This window comes from Ailuropoda melanoleuca, chromosome 14 (assembly GCF_002007445.2).
Source record: "Ailuropoda melanoleuca isolate Jingjing chromosome 14, ASM200744v2, whole genome shotgun sequence".
Classification (NCBI taxonomy): domain Eukaryota; kingdom Metazoa; phylum Chordata; class Mammalia; order Carnivora; family Ursidae; genus Ailuropoda; species Ailuropoda melanoleuca.
In genome coordinates this window covers 11,797,539-11,812,376 of record NC_048231.1, presented here as the reverse complement: position 1 = coordinate 11,812,376, position 14,838 = coordinate 11,797,539, and the positions used below count along the sequence as shown (strand labels likewise).

At 41.3% G+C, this 14,838-nt stretch overlaps 1 pseudogene; it reads left to right on the top strand.

Moving 5' to 3' along the window:
• Positions 1 to 13,185: 13,185 nt before the first annotated feature.
• On the top strand, positions 13,186 to 13,789 carry LOC100473616 (annotated as a pseudogene).
• Positions 13,790 to 14,838: the final 1,049 nt, after the last annotated feature.

The following is a 14,838-nucleotide window of genomic DNA, read 5'->3' as shown; positions in this document are numbered from 1 at the left end:
CCCTCAGGGATGCCGATGATTCTGACATTGGATCGTTTCATAGAGTCAGTAATCTCCTGTAATCTACATTCTTGAGAATTGATTTTTTGGAGCCAAGTTTCTGTTTTAACTTTCTCTTCTACCATCCCATCCTCCAATTCACTAATTCGTTCTTCTGCCTCATTTACCCTGGCTGTCAGAGCGTCTAGTTTAGACTNATTTGACTCATAACATTTTTAATTTCTGCCACACGCTTTCATTTCTGCCCTTAGAGGTTCTATATTATCGTTAATATTTTCGTTAATAGTTTTTTTCAAGCCTACACATCATCTTGACTACTGTTACTCTGAATTCCATTTCTGACAATTTGGTTATATCCATATCCATCAGTTCTGTGGCAGAGGCCACAGTCTTTGCTGGGGGGGATTTCTCCTCCTCGTCATTCTGATGAGGAGAGGTTGCGGGGATGCCCGGAGCCCAAATTATTGACCAGGACCCAGGCAGTGTGCACTTGTTTTATAGGGTCCTTAGGGATGTGGACTTCTTGTTTTTTCAGCCTGCCTTCTGGTGGAGGGGCCTGCCACACTGATATTCAGGCAAACCTGTTTGGGTAGAGTTGCTCCATCCCCTGTGAGGGGGGTTGGGGATGGGCAAAATGTGAGCTGGTATTTCCTGGCTTTTGTTCTCTGGTGGCTTTCCCTGGTGGTTTTCTGTGGCTCTTCTGAGAGTCAGAGCACCAATGGCCATATCCTAGCCTCTGTCTCAGAACAGAGAGATCACAGTCCGCTCTCCACTGAGCTGTTTTGGCCACTTTAACTCTGTTTCTATCGGTGCTGCCAAGAACCCTGCAGCGTCCTGGGATGTACACCCCACAGCCGGTATCCCAGCCCTCACTTCCAGGGCTGGCATGGCTCTGTCCTTTGTGCTTCTAACACTGCCAGCCACCCCGGTTCCTGCATGCGCTCCCAAGCTCCCTGTTTCAGTGTGGTTCGCCTGTGCTCCGGAGCTCCAGTTTTCAGTTTGGATGCGCATGGTCCCCAGCTCCCGGTATGCGTCGGGTTCCAGTGAGCACTCCGTAGCTCCGGTTTTCAGTCTGGTCACGCGCATTCCGGGGCTCAGTTTGCTCTCTCGCGGGTGCTGGTCCAAGAGTCCGGCCTGCTCCCCCATGCAGGTGGCTACTGCTTCCCGGCGCCCGAGCGCAGCGGCTCCCTCCCCCTTCCGTTTATCTTCTGATATCTGTGCGCAGATTCACGGCTCCCTGCTTCGTACCTCAATACTCAGCGCTGGAGATGTTCATTTGTAGAGATCCAGATGTATCTTCCTGCGTCTCAGGCTGATTTCATGGGTGTTCAGGATGGTCTGGTAGATATCCAGCTCGACTCAGGAGACCAGCTGAAAAGGGGGTCCCCTACTCTACTGCCATCTTTTCTCCTCCTTGCAGAAAGTGGTTGCTTTTCTGTTCATAGAGTTTTTGCTACTCTTTTCTTCATTCTCCAGTTGCATTCATAGGTATTCAGAATGGTTTGGTAGGTCTCTGGCTGAATTCCTGGGACCAGACAAACTTTAGGTCTCCTGCTCCTCTGCCATCTTGGAACCAGTAAACAACTTTCTATGGTCCCTTCTCCCTAGATGTTCTGCACCATTCTCATGCAGTTTATCTTTTCACATGCTTTTGATGGGCATGCAGTGCTTCAGAAAGTCCTGTCATCTCACCAGACATGTTTCATCTTCTCCGACTCCACAATTCTGCAGAATGACCCATCCAAAGGGAGAGCTAAAACCTGGGCCTTCCCAAGGGTTAGTCCAAAGCCCTGAACTCTTCGCCTCAGAAAGGCCTTCCCTGATGACGTCGTCTAAAGCAGGATCTGACACCCCTCATCCTCCCAATAGTCCACAGTCACATAGCCGCCCTTCTGATGTAACTGCATTTGTCACTCTGAAGTGATCTTGATTATTCATTTTTTTCATGTTCTTTCCATCTCAGTTGAATAGAGTCTCCATGAGGGTAAGCACGCCAGTCTGCCTGACTCTCCCCTGCCCGGCTCTAGAATGGTGAATTCTTTCCAAAAGTTTTTCAATTTATTTTGCCCAGATCCATCAGAGGAGTATTTATCTATGGCAACTATATATGAAATATATTTCTTTTTTTAAAATGATTTTTTATTATATTATGTTAGTCACCATACAGTACATCCCCAGATTCCAATGTAAAGTTCGATGCTTCATTAGTTGCATATAACACCCAGTGCACCATGCAATACTTGCCCTCCTTACTATCCATCACCAGACTATCCCAATCCCCCACCCCCCTCCCCTCTGAGGCCCTCAGTTTGTTTCTCATAGTCCATAGTCTCTCATGTTTCATTCCCCCTTCTGATTACCCCCCTTTCTTTATCCCTTTCTTCCCCTACCGATCTTCCTAGTTCTTATGTTCCATAGATGAGAGAAATCATATGATACTTGTCTTTCTCTGCTTGACTTATTTCACTTAGCATTATCTCCTCCAGTGCCGTCCATGTTGCAGCAAATGCTGAGAATTCGTTCTTTCTGATAGCTGAGTAATATTCCATTGTATATATGGACCACAGCTTCTTAATCCAGTCATCTGTTGAAGGGCATCTCGGCTCCTTCCATGATTTGGCTATTGTGGACAATGCAGCTATGAACATTGGGGTGCATATGGCCCTTCTCTTTACTACGTCTGTATCTTTGGGGTAAACACCCAGTAGTGCAATGGCTGGGTCATAGGGTAGTTCAATTTTTAACTTTTTAAGGGACCTCCACACTGTTTTCCAGAGTGGCTGTACCAACTTGCATTCCCACCAACAATGTAGGAGGGATCCCCTTTCTCCACATCCTCTCCAACAATTGTTGTTTCTTGCCTTGTCTATCTTTGCCATTCTAACTGGCGTAAGGTGGTATCTCAGTGTGGTTTTGATTTGAATTTCCCTGATGGCTAATGATTTTGAACATTTTTTCATGTGTCTGTTAGCCATTTGTATGTCTTCATTGGAAAAGTGTCTGTTCATATCTTCTGCCCATTTTATGATTTGTTTATTTGTTTCTCGTGTATTGAGTTTGAGAAGTTCTTTGTAGATCTTGGATACCAGTCCTTTATCTGTGGTGTCCTTTGCAAATATATTCTCCCATTCCGTGGGCTGTCTCTTAGTTTTTTTGACTGTTTCCTTGGCTGTGCAGAAGCTCTTTATCCTGATAAAGTCCCATAAGTTCATTTTATCTTTTATTTCTCTTGCCTTTGGAGATGTGTCGTGAAAAAGGTTGCTCTGGCCGATGTCATAGAAGTTGTTGCCTATGTTCTCCTCTAGAATTTTGATGGATTCCTGTCTCACATTGAGGTCTTTCATCCATTTGGAGTTTATTTTTGTGTATGGTGTGAGAGAGTGGTCAAGTTTCATTCTTTTGCATGTAGCTGTCCAATTTTCCCAGCACCATTTATTGAAGAGACTGTCTTTTTTCCACCGGATGTTTTTTCCTGCTTTATCAAAGATTAGTTGCCCAAAGAGCCGAGGGTCCATTTCTGGGTTCTCTATTCTGTTCCATTGGTCGATGTGTCTGTTTTTGTGCCAGTACCATGCTGTCTTTGTGATCACAGCTTTGTAGTACAGCTCGAAATCCGGCATTGTGATGCCCCCAGCTTTGTTTTTCCTTTTCAACAGTTCCTTGGAGATTCGGGGCCTTTTCTGGTTCCATACAAATTTAAGGACTATTTGTTCCAGTTCTTTGAAAAATGTCCTCGGTATTTTGATCGGGATAGCATTGAAAGTGTAGATTGCTCTGGGTAGTATGGACATTTTAACTATGTTAATTCTTCCAATCCATGAGCATGGAATATTTTTCCATCTTTTTATGTCTTCCTCAATATCTTTCAAAAGTGATCTATAGTTTCTAGCATATAGGTCCTTTACGTCTCTGGTTAAGTTAATTCCAAGGTAACGCATGGTTTTTGGTGTTATTGTAAATGGGATGGATTCCCTAATTTCTCTTTCTTCAGTCTCGTTATTCGTGTATAGAAATGCAACTGATTTCTGGGCATTGATTTTGTATCCTGCCACCTTACTGAATTGTTCTATAACTTCTAATAGTTTGGGAGTGGATTCCTTTGGGTTTTCCATATAGAGTATCATGTCATCTGCAAAGAGAGACAGTTTGACTTCTTCTTTGCCGATTTGGATACCTTTGATCCCTTTTTGTCTTCTGATTGCTGTTGCAAGGACTTCTAGTACTATGTTGAATAATAGTGGCGAGAGTGGGCATCCTTGTCGTGTTCCTGATCTTAAGGGAAAGGCTTCCAGCTTTTCCCCATTGAGAATAATGCTTGCAGTAGGCTTTTCATAGATGGCTTTTATGAGATTGAGAAATGTACCCTCTATTCCTACACTCTGAAGGGTTTTAATCAGGAAAGGATGCTGTATTTTGTCAAATGCTTTTTCTGCATCAATTGAGAGGATCATATGGTTCTTGAGTCTTTTCTTGTTGATATGATGTATCACATTGATTGATTTGCGAGTGTTGAACCATGCTTGCATCCCAGGTATGAATCCCACTTGGTCATGATGGATAATCCTTTTAATGTACTGTTGGATTCTATTAGCAAGGATCTTGTTGAGGATTTTGGCATCCATATTCATTAGAGAAATCGGTCTGTAATTCTCCTTTTTGAGGGGGTCTTTGCCTGGTTTGGGGATCAAGGTAATATTAGCCTCATAGAATGAGTTTGGTAGCTTTCCTTCTGTTTCTATTTTTTGAAATAGCTTTAGGAGAATAGGTATTATTTCTTCTTTGAATGTTTGGTAGAATTCCCCAGGAAAACCGTCTGGGCCTGGAGTTTTATTATTTGGAAGGTTGTTTATCACTGACTNATTTCTTAAATCATAAGACTTGAAAGTTGAAATTACTTCTTGATCCATGGCCTGTAGAATGAATACTGTTAGGAGGCATGAAACCAACATTGATCTCATTGTACATCTCCATCAGAGCACTTGGGTACATTATCAATGAGCTGTAATATTTTGATAGGAACCTTGTTTTGAGCAGTTAGTCTCAACCGTAAGCTTAAAATATTCAGTAAACCATGTTGTAAACAGATGTGCCACCATCCAGGCGTTCTTGTTTCATTTATAAAGCACAGGCAGGGGATGCCTTGGTGGCTCAGTTGGTTAAGCATCTGCCTTTGGCTCAGATCATGATCCTGGGGTCCTGGGATCAAGCCCTGCATCCGGCTCCCTGCTCAGCCAGGAGTCTGCTTCTCCCTCTCCCTCTGCCCCTTCCCCTGCTCATGCTCTCTCTCTCTGTCTCTCAAATGAATAAATAAAATCTTTTAAAAAAAGTGATAAAGCACAGCAGAATAGACTTAGCCTAATTCTTAAGGGCCCTAGGATTTTCAGAATGGTCAATGAGCGCTGGCTTCAACTTAAAATCACCTCTTTTGTTAGCTTCTAACAAGAGGCTTTGAAGCTTTAAAGCCAGGCATTGACTGCTGCACAGGTGACCTTGGGAGCCCCATTAGTTGACATTAGCTGGCCTCCAGGTCAGAACTGGCCCTTCTGGTCTGGATACCTAGAGCTGTAAATTTTATCTTGCATCCTCTGGCTCCCAGAATGGAATCCAGGAGGGTAGGTGAACACACCTAGCCCAGGCTCCTTTGAATATGTAAAGACATAATAATGCAGCTCACTCCAAGCTGCAGGTAGACAACAAATGTTTACCTTTAGACCCTGTCATTTGCCCTATAAATGTGGCCCTTACAGGGATGGTCAGTTGGAAGTCTCCCTGAGGGGAGGATGCTCTGCCGAGGCCGCTCAATCAGGATTCCAGCCTGGTTGTCTCCACAGGGCTTCCCCAGCTAATGAGCTTGGATGTTGTAAGTACCAGATTTGATGTAACTGTCTTATTCTCCTTTACTGCTTACTATTACCCTCATTTATGTGTAGATTTCTCTTTTCTTCTGTTTCTATTAGATTTTTAATAAAATCGATAAAGTGGTTGTTTCCCCTTCAAAACTGAGAGTACAGCTGCTGTGAATCTTTTCTTCAGAACAGTCATCCACATTGAAAACCTCTTGTTTAGTGCACCTTCAGGAATGATCTCAGCTGGATCTTCTGCATAACGTGCTGGAGCTTCTCTGACAGCACGTGGGGCTGCACCCTGAGCTTTGATGTTATGGAGATGGCTTCTTTCCTTAAACCTCATGACCCAGCCTCCGCCAGCTTCAGACTTTTCCTCACCTGTCTCAACCTTCACAGAATGGAAAGGTTAGGGCTCTGCTCTGGATTAGGCTTTGGCTTAAAGAAATGTTGTGGCTGGGTCAATCCTCTATCCAGACCACTAAACTTTCTCCATATCAGCAATAAGACTGTTTCGCTTTCTTATCATTCGTGTGTTCACTGGAATAGCGCTTTTAATTTCCTTCAAGAACTTTTTCTTTGCAGTCACAACTTGGCTGTTTGGCCCAACACGCCTAGCTTTTGGCCAATCTCAGCTTTCTCCATGCCTTCCTTACTAAGCTTAATCATTTCTAGCTTTTGACTTAAAGTGAGAGACATGTGACTCTTCCTTTCACTTGAACACTTAGAGGCCATTGTAGGGTTATCAATTAGCCTAATTTCAGTATTGTTGTGTCTCAGGGAACAGGGAGGCCTGAGGAGAAGGAAAGAAATGGCAGAATGGCTGGTCAGTGGAGCCATCAGAACACACACAACATTTATCTATCGACTTTGCCATCTTATATGGGTGCAGTTTTTAGCACCCCAAAACAATTACAATAATAACATCAAAGATCACTGATTACAGATCACAATAACAAATATAATAATAATGAAAAAGTTTTAAATATTGCAAGCGTTATCAAAATGTGACACAGAGACATGGAGTGAATGCTGTTGGAAAAATGCCGCTGATAGAGTTGCCATAAACTTTCAATTTGTAAAAAGCACTATATCTGCAAAGTGCAATAAAGTGAATTACAATAAAACAAAGAATGCCTGTATGAAGTAAATCCACTTGTCTGAAATATTGCCATGATTTCTGTTTTCATGACTAGACCTTTAAAGATATTTATATGTACTGAGAATTTCTAGACACTTACATAAAAATTATTTAACAATGGTTCCCTTTATTTTTATTTTTTTAAGTTTTTTTATTATATTATGTTAATCACCATACAGTACATCCCTGGTTTTTGATATAAAGTTCGATGATTCATTAGTTGCATATAACACCCAGTGCACCATGCAATACATGTCCTTCTTACTACCCATCACCAGTCTATCCCATTCCCCCACCCCCCTCCCCTCTGAAGCCCTCAGTTTGTTTCTCAGAGTCCATAGTCTCTCATGCTTCATTCCCCCTTCTGATTACCCCCCCTTTCTTTATCCCTTTCTTCCCCTACCGATCTTCCTAGTTCTTATGTTCCATAGATGAGAGAAATCATATGATACCAAACTCATTCTTCAATGGTTCCCTTTAAAGAGTGGAACTGATAAAGCTGGAGGAAAGAAGAACTTTTATTTTTCATTTTATTCCTTCTGAATTCTGTTTTCTATCTGCCACAAACTTTTATTCCTACTATAAACTTTGTTATGCTATCTGTAACCTATTTCACAATAGCACAATAGAATATATGCTTAGTTGCTTGAATCAGAAGTACCAACTTAAGTGATGACTGCCTAGGACTGAATCAAAAGCCTGTTCCCCAGAAATGAATACTACCAGTCTTTTAGCTATTTTTACTCTAATCAATACCAGAGGTTTTATTAATTAGCTTAGTGGGTTTTAGATATAGGTTTCTGTTGTTCTACTGAATGAGGAATAACTAGAAGACTTTTTTGAACTTTTGACAAACCAATGATCAAAATTTTATTTCCTTAATATGTGAGTCTGATATATTTTCATATAATTTTTAACTATTTTTTTCATTTTTAGCTATTTATAGAAAAACTTTTCTGCACAAATAAATGTCTTTGTGTTGTATTATTATCAGGACCAAACCAAACAAGCAAGCAAAAAAAAGTCATAAAGTATGATGTATTGTAGAATTCCACTTTTTTGTCAAAAAATATCTAGATATTTAGAGAGCTAGGTGGATAGAGAGATACACAGATACATAGACATATATATTTGTACCAGGACCTTGTGCTAAACATTTAAAAGTCTGATCTCATCATTTTCTTTCTCCAGGATCTCTAGGACACATAAAGAAACTAACCAGCCCCACACTCCTTAAACGCTTTGACTAAAATGTCTATGGCATCAGATATTTGACTCCAGGGGACTACGATGATAATTTAAATAACCATGTTGAATGAATGCTATGGAGAACCAATTCCATATTCCCACCTTAGGTTCTATTCTTCTATTATATACCAATAACTCTATCATTCAGGACTCAGTCAGGGATGCAGAATCACTATCAGTGTTTTAGGATAAGTGATCCACATTAAAAATTAGACTTTACACAATTGTGGAGGAAGTGGAAAGTAAAAGGTCCAGAAGGGCGTCCTGCTGAATCAAAGAAGGGATTGCCAACCAAGCAGTCCGAAAAGCCACCACACCTAGCTTCTGAAGTAGGAATGTAAAAGGAAGTTGTTGCCTCTGTGTTCCTACCTCCTCTGCATGTCTACACTCAAGTTTCTAGGGCTAGGCCTGGGTCCACTCTTGATCATCTTGGACAAGTTTTAGGAAGAAGAGTTACAGATGGGACAGAGGAAAACAACGATAAGCTAGAACCCACCAGGAACCTCTGCATCTGTTCATCATCATACACAACTGCAAAAAGAACTTCAAAAACTGCTAATTCACTTCTGCCTTCCCAACCAAATACATGTTTTTTCTTTGGTCAAGGTCTAAATTAGATCCATGTAGAGAAACTTAGTTTGAGAAACTCAGTTTCCAGCTTAATTAAGTTGACACAGCACAACTTACCACAGGAACCACTACTACTACTACTATTTTGCTGTAACTATTACTACTATTATTACTACTAATTTGCTAATTTCATCTTTCCTATGAAAAATGAATGTGAAATTCAGAAAATGGTTTTTAATGTAGTCAAGGAACCTATCTACATGCTTATCTTTATGAAGTCTGAATAACTATAGCAAGCTACCAGGAACCCTAATTGCATCAGTCTCTGGGTTCTTTGGGAAAGGGAGGTATATTAGAAAGGAACTTATCTACTTGCTTACCTTTATGAAGTCTGAATAATTATAGCAAGCTACCAGGAACCCTAATTGCATCAGTCTCTGGGTTCTTTGGGAAAGGGAGGTATATTAGAAAGACCATCAACACCTAAGCCCTAAATTCAAATTCTGATAATGCCTCTTTCTAGCCATGCATTCTTAAGCAAGTTAAAATTTTCCTTGATTTTGATGGATTCCTGTCTCACATCGAGGTCTTTCATCCATTTGGAGTTTATTTTTGTGTATGGTGTGAGAGAGTGGTCAAGTTTCATTCTTTTGCATGTAGCTGTCCAATTTTCCCAGCACCATTTATTGAAGAGACTGTCTTTTTTCCACCGGATGTTTTTTCCTGCTTTATCAAAGATTAGTTGCCCAAAGAGCCGAGGGTCCATTTCTGGGTTCTCTATTCTGTTCCATTGGTCGATGTGTCTGTTTTTGTGCCAGTACCATGCTGTCTTTGTGATCACAGCTTTGTAGTACAGCTCGAAATTCGGCATTGTGATGCCCCCAGCTTTGTTTTTCCTTTTCAACAGATCCTTGGAGANATCCTTGGTGATTCGGCCAAAGGAACCTTTTTCATGACACATCTCCAAAGGCAAGAGAAACAAAAGATAAAATGAACTTATGGGACTTTATCAGGATAAAGAGCTTCTGCACAGCCAAGGAAACAGTCAAAAAAACTAAGAGACAGCCCACGGAATGGGAGAATATATTTGCAAAGGACACCACAGATAAAGGACTGGTATCCAAGATCTACAAAGAACTTCTCAAACTCAATACACGAGCAAGAAACAAATAAATCACAAAATGGGCAGAAGATATGAACAGACACTTTTCCAATGAAGACATACAAATGGCTAACAGACACATGAAAAAATGTTCAAAATCATTAGCCATCAGGGAAATTCAAATCAAAACCACACTGAGATACCACCTTACGCCAGTTAGAATGGCAAAGATAGACAAGGCAAGAAACAACAATTGTTGGAGAGGATGTGGAGAAAGGGGATCCCTCCTACATTGTTGGTGGGAATGCAAGTTGGTACAGCCACTCTGGAAAACAGTGTGGAGGTCCCTTAAAAAGTTAAAAATTGAACTACCCTATGACCCAGCCATTGCACTACTGGGTGTTTACCCCAAAGATACAGACGTAGTAAAGAGAAGGGCCATATGCACCCCAATGTTCATAGCTGCATTGTCCACAATAGCCAAATCATGGAAGGAGCCGAGATGCCCTTCAACAGATGACTGGATTAAGAAGCTGTGGTCCATATATACAATGGAATATTACTCAGCTATCAGAAAGAACGAATTCTCAACATTTGCTGCAACATGGACGGCACTGGAGGAGATAATGCTAAGTGAAATAAGTCAAGCAGAGAAAGACAATTATCATATGATTTCTCTCATCTATGGAACATAAGAACTAGGAAGATCGGTAGGGGAAGAAAGGGATAAAGAAAGGGGGGGTAATCAGAAGGGGGAATGAAGCATGAGAGACTATGGACTCTGGGAAACAAACTGAGGGCTTCAGAGGGGAGGGGGTGGGGGAATGGGATAGACTGGTGATGGGTAGTAAGGAGGGCACGTATTGCATGGTGCACTGGGTGTTATATGCAACTAATGAATCATCGAACTTTACATCGGAAACCGGGGATGTACTGTATGGTGACTAACATAATAAAAAAACATTAAAAAAATAATAAAAAAATAAAACACACACAAAAAAATAAATAAAATAAAATTTTCCTTGATACTTAGCTCCCTCATCTACAAAACAGACTTACCTGGACTTACTCTGAAGGTTACTATGAAGGCTAAATCAAATAATATACTGAAACAAATCCACCTTGTCCCCACCATTAGTTAAATGATAAAGTGCACTTTAAGACTGACACTATAATTAAGTTTCAGAAACCAAGAGATGATAAAATCTGCACTATCATCACGGAGTAGGCATGAGGGGAGAGCTGGTTTAGAAGGAATAGGGTATTCTGGGAAGGGACTTTATAGTCTAGTCAAGGATAATAGTTCATAGTGGTCTGTTAGAAACTGAACCTATCACATGTTCTCTGGTCCAATTCCAGGAATTAACTTATTTATTCATTCAATAAGTACTTCATGAATAATCACTATGTTTGATTATTACAGTCATTGTCACCGTACAGGGGCTATGAATAGGAAGACACAATCTGTACATCTAAAATGTAACGTGGGAAGGGTTGAAGATGGTGGCGTAGGAAGACTCTGAACTCACCTCTTCCCACAGACACACAGAATCTACATCTACAGACAGAGTCATTCCTCCTGAGAAAGAACTGAGGGCTGATGAAACAGCTTTGCACAGCAAAGGATGGGGCGCCAAACAGAGAAGAGACAGAGACACAGTAATGACCAAAACCCCACACCTGGTGGGGCGGAGGGGGGTGGATATCACAAACACAGAAAGTCAGACAAAATGGAGAGATAGAGGAATATGTTCAAAATGAAAGAACAAGACAATACTTCAGAAAAAGAACTAAATGTAATAGAGATAAATAATCTACCTGATAAAGAATTCGAAGTAACGTTCATAAAGATGCTCACCACGTGAGAGAAGACTGAATGAATTCAGTGAAAACTTCAACAAAGAGATAGAAAATGTAAAAAAGAACCAGTCAGTGCTGAAGAATACAATAACTGAAAGGAAAAATTAATCGTTAATTGAAGAAGAGATGAAGAGTTTTCCAGACAAAAGTTTAAGGAGTCCATCACCACTAAACTGGTCTTACAAGAAACACTAACGAGACTTCTTTAAGTGGAAAAGAGAAGGCCATAACTAGAAGTAAGAAAATTATGAAATAAAAACATTTCACTGGTAAAAGCAAGCATATAATAAAGGCAGTAGATGATCACTTATAAAACGAGTATGAAGGTTGAAAGACAAAAGTAAAATCAATTATATAAAAAATGAGTAAAGGGATTCATGAAAAGATGTTCAGTATGATAGTGTATATATGAAACATGGAGGGTGGAAGTATAAATGTAGTGCTTTTAGAATGTGTTCAAACTTAAGCGACCATCAGCTTAAAATGGACTGCTATACACTTAGAATTTTATATATGAACCTCGTGGTAACAAACTGAGAACCTATCTGATAGCTATACAAAAAATAAAGAAAAAGGAATCCAAGCATAACACTAAAGTCATCTATCACAAGGGAAAAGAGTAATAAAAAAGGAGCAGACAACCATAGAAAACAACAAAATGGCAACAAGTACATGCTTGTCAATTAATTACTTTAAATGTAAATGGTCTAATGCTCCAATCAAAAGACAGACATAAGGTGACTGCATCAAAAAAAAAAAAAAAAGACCCATCTATATGCTGCCTACAAGAGACTCACTTTAGACCTAAAGACACACATAGACTGAAACTGATGGAAAAAGATATTCTATGCAAATGAAAGTGAAAATAAAAAAGCTGAGGTAGCAATACTTATATCAGACAAAACAGACTTTATTTTTTAAATTTAATTTTTTATTTAAGTTCAGTTAATTAACATATAATGTATTATTAGTTTCAGAGGTAGAGGTCAGTGATGCAACAGTCTTATATAACACCCAGTGCTCATGACATCCCATGCCCTCCTTAATGTCCATCACTCCATCCCTTCCCCCCCCTCCCCTTCAGTAACCCTCAGTTTGTTTCCTATGATTAGGAGTCTCTTTTGGTTTGTCTCCCTCTCTGATTTCATCTTGTTTTATTTTTCCCTCCCTTCACTTATGATCCTCTGTTTTGTTTCTTAAATTCCACATATCAGTGAGATCACATGATAATCGTCTTTCTCTGATTGACTTATTTAGCTTACCACAAAATAGACTCTAAAACAGAGTAAGAAGGGCAGCTGCGCGGCTCTGGGCAAGGCTGGGTGGGGAGGCTGGTGGCTGCCGGCTGGATGCAGCCACAGGTCATGTGACCGAACGGAGCCCAATAGATGCCGGTCCTCCCCTGGCCTGAGCGCCCAGCTATGGGGTGCTGCTACAGCATTAAGAACAAGTACTTGGACCAGGACTGAGAGGAGTGGAAGCTCCTGCTGGATCCTAGCAGCACCCCTGCCAAAGCCCTCAAAGGAGCTGACCCCAGCTACCACAGCCTGCCTTCCAAACTCACACAGATGAGCAGGCCCTGCTCTCCTCCAGCCTTGCTAAGACATGGAACAGCATGAGTACACGGACCGAGCACGGCAGTACAGCACCTGCTTGGCTGTGCTGAGCAGCAGCCTGACCCATAGGAAGAAGCTGCCGTGGCTGCTATCTCTCACCAGCCAGCCCCGCCAAGTGCAGGCTAGTGAGCCCATCCCCTTCTCTGACTTGCAGCAGGTCTCCGGGATAGCTGCTTATGCCTACAATACACTTTCTCAGATCCAAGCGGGTGCAGAAGGAGAGCTGGTTGTACAGTTTGGGATCCCACGAAGAACAGGATCCTTGAGCAGCTCTTCTTCTCCTCTCTTTGCCCCATCTCCATCCTGCTTCCCCTGGCCCCCAGCCTCTCTGCGGCTCTCACAGCACCCTAACCTGCTACTTATCACAGAGAAGAGTGTAGAAGGGGAGAAGAGTGAGCTGGAAGCCTGAGTAAGTAAGGATGGGGCAAGGGAGGGTAGAACCATTTCGGACTGGCATTCAAAACCCTGGCCAGGGATGGGGTAGGGGTCAAAAGGTTAGGGCCCAGTAGGTCTTCACTGTCACTGGAGAAGTGGAGGGACCACTGTGAGGGTGACCCCTAGGGGGCCTATGGAGCCCCTTTCCTACCATCTCTTGGCCTCACTCCTGTCTCCCTCTCCCTGACTTGGTGCTCACATGCACCTCACTAGGGTTTATTACTACAATAGTATTGGCTATATTCCCTATGCTGTACATTACATCCTCATGACTTACTTATTTTATAACTGGAATTTTGTACCTCTTTATCCCCTTCATCTATTTTGCCCACGCCCCAATCCCTCCCACTCTGTTAACCAACAGTTTTTTCCCCCTTTATCTATGAGTCCATTTCTCTTGTTTTGCTTTATACATTTGTTGCATATTTCTTCATTGACGATTTACTTTTCGCATTTCTATTTCCTCTCTTCTCTCTTGATATTCCAATCTCACTTATTTATACTTTACTTTTTTCACTTACCATATTCTGCTTTTTATTACGATCATTTTATCCACTCATTCAATCAACAAGTTGAGGAGGCTTGGAAATGAGGGTGGCACGAATCTAAGTTTGAAGGTGAGAAGTAATTTTTATTTAAGGTTTATTTATTTGAGAGAGTGTGCGTGTGAGAGCACATGAGGAAGGCGCAGAGGGAGAGAATCTCAAGCAGACTCCCTGCTGAGGGCAGAGCCTGAGGTTGGGGCTCAATCGCAGGACCCATGAGATCATGACCTAAGCCGAAACCAAGAGTCGGATGCCCAACTAACTGGGAAAATCATGAGCCTCTGAAGGTGAGAAGTAATTTTTGAAATGTCATCTCATTTAATCCTTTCAACAACATTTTAAACATCTATTATCATGCCCTGTTTTGAATGGGCAATCACAGGAAATGTTAGGTTACCACTCAAAGCCAGACAACTCTAAGATGGAACTGAAACTTGAGACCAGGTCTTCTGACAGTATCTTCTTTATTATACATCAT